General features: G+C 36.2%; 1 pseudogene; it reads right to left on the reverse strand.

Annotated features, from left to right (window-relative positions):
• Nucleotides 1-3289: 3289 nt before the first annotated feature.
• On the reverse strand, nt 3290-4638 carry LOC129085343 (tubulin alpha-1A chain-like; annotated as a pseudogene).
• Between the last annotated feature and the right edge of the window lie 3066 nt (nt 4639-7704).

The following is a 7704-nucleotide window of genomic DNA, read 5'->3' on the forward strand; positions in this document are numbered from 1 at the left end:
TCATAACTCATACAAAAATCCCAGTGAAACTGATATTTAAAAATGACTGCAATTCAGATGAGAGCAAAATTAATCCCACACATACATAGATGGGAATTTACCTACCTGGTATTAGGTGAAAGATTCAGAGATTATGTATATATTCTGGAATTCATGCCCTAAGCATCCATACCCTTTCACATGTGTGTTTGGAATTCTACAACAAGTAATTTCATTATCTGAGCTAAAACTTAAATGTTAGTACTACCTTCTTATCGATTAATTTCCTTTGTGATTCATTCAGATTTATTGAGATGTTATCAGTCATTACAATATAATGGAAACCAAACACCTGAAATTTAGGGGTATATGCTGGAATCAGTGCTCAAGACTAGGCCTCCCTTGGCAGAATGCCAATGTGAAAGTTCAGAGAAACCATGGAAAATAAGGGGAGGAGGGAACTTAGAGAGGGAAAGGATCCCCTGGTGACATTTGAGAGAGCTTTAAAAGGCAAATTGCAGACATCACAAATGTTCCTAAACAGTACTGAGTTGTAACGTAACAACATTGAAATCTGCTAATTGAAATATCTTGAGAGTTGTATTTTGCATCAAAATAGGTATATCACATTTTAACAAAAAATAAAACAATACAAAACCTATATGAGTTTTTTCCCAATTTAAGTAAGTTTAAACCTAATTCATCCAGAAAAGTTTCTAAGTGTACAAACAGAAGTTGTAGATTCATAAACTAAACCTGAGAGACTCATATAATCTTTTTATTCAGTGAACTAACTAGGAATATATGTCACTAGTATTTGTGTTCTTGGAGGTCAGCAAATCTTCAACATCTTTTAAAATGTTGTGATTTACTGTCTATGACAAATAAATCTATGGATGTCTTAGAACTGATATATCTGCATGACTGAGAATTTCTGATTTTTATGCCCGTATTTGCATTATTGTGAGAATTATTAGTGATTATCTGAGTCAATATTTAACTTTTAATATTTGGGTTATTATTTCTGTTTAGTCTTAGGTTAATAAAGCTAAATTTGGTGATAAATTCTCATCATCCTTTGTTACAAATAGGTTATAAGACATGAAGGTCAAAACTACATGCATAATAGAAAGCCATTCTCATAATAAAGATTTTGATTTCTAAAATTATAAATTTAATAAATGGAGACTTTTACCTCACATCCCAACAATAATAGTGAAATGCACTGCTTTGTGTCTGGTGCCATCAAGAAAATCACTGAGGTCAATTAACATCTAAATTTGCACCAAGTAAAGATGAAATGTGGTCAAGACTCATTGTACCAATGACAGTTTTAGAGTAGTTGAACTGATAGTAGCAGTGGGATGTTTGAATTAGAATATGACACACCATGGTCAAAGGCATTAGATTAGTAATGGATCAGAAAACACAATCTCCAGCCAGGCTTCTCTACTTCTTAGGCAAATGGCATCATTTTTTTCTGCCTCAGTTTTCTCAATGATAAATTGGGGAATATAATGATACATTCTTTATAGAATTGTTATGAATACTGAATGTATTTAAAATGTAATGTGCTAAAACAGTGTCTGGAACACAGTAAACATGTAAGAAAGGTCAGACACTATTAATTATTCATTGTAGAACAGCTGCATTAAAAAAGATGTGCATCAGAACAGTTACCACTATATCCATGTTGTGGGCATTAATTTAATTTCAGCAAAGTGATTCCATCTGCAACATAAAATTAATGGTGCTAATGTGAAAGTTGGTTTAATAATTTTGTTTATTAATATTTAAAGTATTATTAAAGTACTTAAACAGAGACTGACTTATGGTAATTACTATGTTAGATTTTGTTAAGTTAATATTAAATAATGTTTATAAATTTGTTCAGTTTCTGAGAATAGAAAACATAGAGAGTTTAAACTTTGTTTTTACAGATTTCAAAGAAACATAAAAATTTGTCATATTTGAAAATCTTAAAATTTTTGCCATTTAAAACTATCTGCAGCACATTAGTAAAATATTACAGATATGCTTGTACAACTTATTTGAAGACATTTCAAAATAGAGGCATTGGACTAGGGATCAAGAGATGTTACTTCGAGCCCCATGTGAACAACTAATTAACTATGTAACTGACATCAAATTCACTGAATCATTGTATTCCATTTCCTCATCCACACATTGATGTTTGAACTAAGCAAGCTTTTTTAAAATTAATTAATTTATTTTTTCAACTACATTTGTCTCTGCCTTCTCCCCACCACTTTCCCTTGCCCCCTCCCTCAAGTCTACCCCTTTGGTTTTGTCCATGAGTCCTTGCTATATGTTCCTTGAACTAAACAATCTTTAAGGCAGGAGATCCCAAAATGTGGTTCTTTGACAACCTGCATCAGCATAATCTGAGTTAATCAGTAAAAATTCTAATCCCTTTTTAAGTATTCTAATTTAGAATTACAAGAACTAAAGTACAGGAAACTACATTTTTAAGTAGTTGACTCTTATGCTGGCTGATTTTCAAAAATTGCTTTCTAAAAACTATTGAATTTCTAATTTATGTTTTTCATTCAGTAGCTTACAATCCAGACTCCAGTTCAAAGCTTTCAATGAAGAGCAATTTACTACTTCAGGCAATGAAATTTGAAGGCCTCTCTAATTGTTCCATTTATTTAGCCAAAAACTGTGTTTCTATCATTTATACCCACTCAAAGCAGATACAAGAGGAAATAATATAATGGTAGCAAAGAGAACACTAACTAACATAAGAGCAGGGTGACATTTTATACTCATGTTTATTCTAGGCATCAATGTTATATTATCATTTTGGAGTAGTTATGTATAGCTGTATGCATATTATAAAGCCACTGAAAGCTGTTGGATTGTAAGAACAAAAGCATGAATCCTTTCTAAATGTAAAGTGGAATTTAGAGTCATTCACACAGTGTGGGAGGAAAGGAATTTGGCTATTTATAAAACGAGAGTAGCTTACATTTAGTAAATGCTATTTTGAATTCAGTTTAGTAAAATAAGTTGTTTTTTAACCTATATGAAATATATATTTTAAGAGATTTACCCAAAATAATTGTGATTTTTTTTTTCATTTAAGACAGGGAATACTTAATTCAAGCCTATCAGGGGAATGGACTGGTTGGTTCTGTAACAAAACGTCATGCTTTAAAGCATAGGCCAGTAACAGTGTATGAGTACACGCTGCTACATACAAATTAACTAGTCAGACCACAGCTTTTCATTGTCTAAAACAGAATAAGCTTCCCTGTAAAAACAGTACCATTGTGACATTTTAACTTTAGTATTTCTCTCTTTCTTTCTCACCCTCTCTTTCAACAGAATTCACACCAACCTCCTCATAATCCTTCTCTAGGGCAGCCATGTCTTCACGGGCCTCAGAAAACTCTCCTTCCGTGCCCTCACCCACATACCAGTGGACAAAGGCATGCTTGGAGTACATCAGGTCAAACTTGTGGCCTAGGCGAGCCCAGGCCTCAGCAATAGCTGTGGTGTTGCTCAGCATGCACATAGCTTGCTGTACTTTGGCCTGATCTCCACTAGGCACCACAGTGGGAAGCTGGTAATTAATGTAAATGTTGAAGCCAATGGGGCACCTATCCACAAACTGGATGGCATGCTTGGTCTTGATGGTGGCAATGACAGCATTGACATCTCTGGGAACCATGTCACCAGGGTAAAACAGGCAGCAAGCCATATATTTTCCACAGTGAGGGTCATATTTCACCATCTGGCTTGCTGGCTCAAAGCACACATCGGTGATCTCTGCTACAGAAAGCTGTTCATGGCAGGTTTTCTCAACAGAGATGACAGGGGCATGTGTGGCTAGAAGGAAGTGGATGTGGAGATAGGGTCCCAGGTTGGTCTAGAATTCAGTCAGATAGACATTCAGGCTCCATCAAACCTGAGGGAAGCAATCATGGAAGACACAATTTGACCTATCAACCTATTCAGGTTAGTGTAGGTTGGGCGCTCAATATCGAGCTTTCTACGACAGATGTCGTAGATGGTCCCATTGTCAACCGTGAAGGCACAGAGTGCTCCAAGGTGGTGTGGGTGGAGAGGATGGAGCTGTAGGGCTCAACTACAGCTGTGGAAACCAGGGGGGGCAGGTAAATGGACAATTCCCTCTTGGACTTCTTGCTATAATCGACAGAGAGACACTCCATCAGCAGGGAGGTCAACCCAGAACCAGTTCCTCCACCAAAGGTGTGGAAAACCAAGAAGCCCTGAAGACATGTGCACGGGTCAGCCAGTTTCTGAATTTGGTCCAGGATGAGGTCAATGATCTCCCTGCCAATGGTGTACTGTTCACAGGCATAGTTATTGGCAGCATCTTCCTTTCCTTTGATCAGTTGCTCAGGATGGGAGAGCTGGCAGTAGGTACCAGTGTGAACTTCCTCAATGACTGCAGGTTCCAGGTCTATAAACACTGTTCTGGGGACATGCTTACCAGTGCCACTCTCACTGAAGAAGGTGTTGAAGGAGTTATTCACCCCCTCCAATTGTCTTGTCACTTGGTATCTGGCCATCAAGCTAGATGCAATGTTCCAGGCAGTAGAGCTCCCAGCAGACATTGGTGATCTGGACACCAGCCTGGCCAACGTGACCAGAGATGCACTCATGCATGGTTGCTGCTTTGCAGCTGCTGAGCAATTGGTGGAGAGGAAGAAGAAAGGTTGTTGTTGCTTCTTATAGCATGATGCTTCAGTGATCAATGTAAGAAAACCTGACAAAATAATTGTGATATTTACCCTTTATATTAGTAAGATATTTCCTATATCTTAGGAGACTTCTGAAATATTCTTGAGGAGACATATTTTTAACTTACAGGATTTGAAACAAAGAAGTTTCATGGAGAATATGATTAACATATCAGTAACATGTTTGAGTATTTTAGGAGAAATTTTTAAATTTGTAAGTAGCAATATATGTCCCATCTTTCACTATTGGTACTTTATTTTCATAACATTCATAACATTGAAAATGTTATAAAATAAGATAAATGTAAACCACAGAATAAATTTGTTTCACTCTAATTAAAAAATGAGTAAAGTCCCTGAACAGACACTTCTCCAAGGAGGACATACTCAGGGCCCAGAGACGTATGAAACAATGCTCAGCATCACTAGCCACCAGAGAGCTGCAAATTAAAACCACAATGAGATACCACTTCACGCTGGTCAGCATGGCCATCACAAAAAAATCAACAAACAACAAGTGCTGGCAAGGTTGTGGGGAAAAGGGAACCCTAATACACTCTTCGAGGGAATGCAGACTGGTGCAGCCACTGTGGAAAACAGTTTGGAATTTCCTCAAAAATCTAAAAAATAGAACTGCCTTTTGACCCAGTGATTCCACTCCTGCGATTATACCCTACGAATTCCAAAACACCAATTCAAAAGAGCCTATGCACCCCAATGTTCATAACAGCACAATTCATAATAGCCAAGTGCTGGAAGCAACCTCAGTGCCCGTCAGTAAATGAGTGGATCAAAAACCTATGGTACGTTTACACAATGGAATATTATGCAGCAGGAAGAAAGAAAGAGACATTACCCTTAGCAACAGCATGGATGGAACTGGAGAACTTTATGTTAAGTGAAATAAGCCAGGTGGTGAAAGACAAATACCACATGATCTCACCTATAAGTGGAACCTAATCAGCAAAACAAGCAGGCAAGGAAAATATGACCAGCAACACTGAAAGAAAGAAGAAACTGACAGGGATAGAAGGGAGAGAAGGAGGGATGAGGGTAGCAAGGAGGGGAAGGGGAAGGGTCAGATCAAGGAACAGGTGTGAAGGATACATGGATGGAACCAAGGTGGGAAAGGATTGAGGTGGGAGGTGGGAGTGGGTGGGGCAAGGGAAAGTGGAGGTGGGTAAATGTAGACAAATGTATTTGAAAATTTTTTTAAAAAGAAATAAATTTTGAAAAAAAGGAAAAATTATTATGAAGTTCCATTTGTTAGTTAAAATTCAATGACAACAAAGATAGAAACTGAAAAACAAATTTGTTCCAGGGAAAAATGAATTTTTTTATTGTTGTTCAAGTACAGTTGTCTCCATTTTCCCCCCACCACTCTCCCCCAACCCACCCACCCCCACCTTCAATCTTACCCACCTTTGTCTTTGTCCATGGATCTTTTATACATGTTCTTTGACAGCCTTTCCTCCTCTTTAGCCCATTATCCCCTCACCCCCACCCCTCTGGTTACTGTCAGTTTGTTCTATATTTCAATGTCTCTGGCTATATTTTGCTTGCTTTTTTGTTTTGTTAAGTTCCACTTATAGGTGAGATCATATGGTATTTGTCTTTCACCACCTGGCTTATTTCACTTAGTATAATGCTCTCCAGTTCCATCCATGTTGTCATGAAGGGTAGGAGTTCCTTTTCTTTTTCTTCTGTGCAGTATTCCATACCATAAATGTACCACAGTTGTTTCATCCATTCATTTACTGATGGGCACTTTTAAGACAATAACTTTGTATGTCTACATATTTTAAAATTATTTATATTAATTTCATATTTTGTTCAACCTCATTTAATAACTATCCTTTATGTTTCAAAAGAGTTATCAATAACTGTCCCCTTGCTGCCCTTATGTTTATTATTATTTTTTTCAAAAACAAATTTATACCTCCTTTACCCATTTCTTCCAGCCTCACCACTACCTCTGTCAAATACAAATCTGTTCTCTATATCTATGAACTTTTTTTTCTTGTTTTTAATTCCACATATAAGACATAACACATGGTATTTATCCTTCTGTTTCTGACTTATTTCATTTACGATAATGCCCTCAAGGTCTATCCATGTTTTTGCAAGTGGCAAGATTTTATTCTTTTTATCGCTAAATACTATTCCATTGTGTATGTGTATCTATCTGTCTTACACTTTCTTTTTCTAGTCATCCATCAATAGACACTTAAGTTCTTTCCATATCTTAGCTATTGTAAATAATGGTGCATTGAACATAGAGTGCATGTCTTTCCAAGTTAGTTCTTTAGTTTATTCTGACTAAATATCCACAAGTATAATTGCTGGACCATATGGTAGTTCTTCTTTTAATTTTTTTGAGGTAACTGCATTTAGTTTTCCATAGTGGATGCACTAATTTACATTTCCACCAATAGTGCACAAGAGCTTTTTTCTCCATGTCCACACCAATACTTGATATTTCTTGTCTTTTTGATAATAGACTTTCTAACAGATATAAGGCATAATATGTCATTGTGGTTTGGACCTGCATTTTCCTACTGATTAATGATATAGAGCATCTTTATGTTCCTGTTGGCCATGTGTATGTTCTGTTTGGAAAATATCTATTCAGATCTTCTGCTTATTTTTAAATCAGATTATTTTTTGTTTTTGTTTTGCTATTGAGTTATATGAATTCTTTATATATTTTGGATATATCAAACCCCTAATTAGACTTAGGATTTGCACATAATTTCTCCTATTCAGTTGGTTGCCTTTTCATTTTGCTGATGGGTTTTTTTGTTGTGAACACCTTTTTTAGCATGATATAATTTCACTCATTTATTTTTGCTTTTGTTGCTTTTGGTTTCAGATTTTTTAAAAAATCATCACCAAGATTGATACTAAGGATCTCACTGTCATGTTTTCTTGTAGGAGTTTTGTAGTTTCAGGTCTTATGCTCAAGTCTTTAATCCATTTTGAGTTAATTATT

This window comes from Pteronotus mesoamericanus, unplaced genomic scaffold (assembly GCF_021234165.1).
Source record: "Pteronotus mesoamericanus isolate MK-2021 breed Mesoamerican mustached bat unplaced genomic scaffold, CSHL_Meso_final scaffold_232, whole genome shotgun sequence".
Classification (NCBI taxonomy): domain Eukaryota; kingdom Metazoa; phylum Chordata; class Mammalia; order Chiroptera; family Mormoopidae; genus Pteronotus; species Pteronotus mesoamericanus.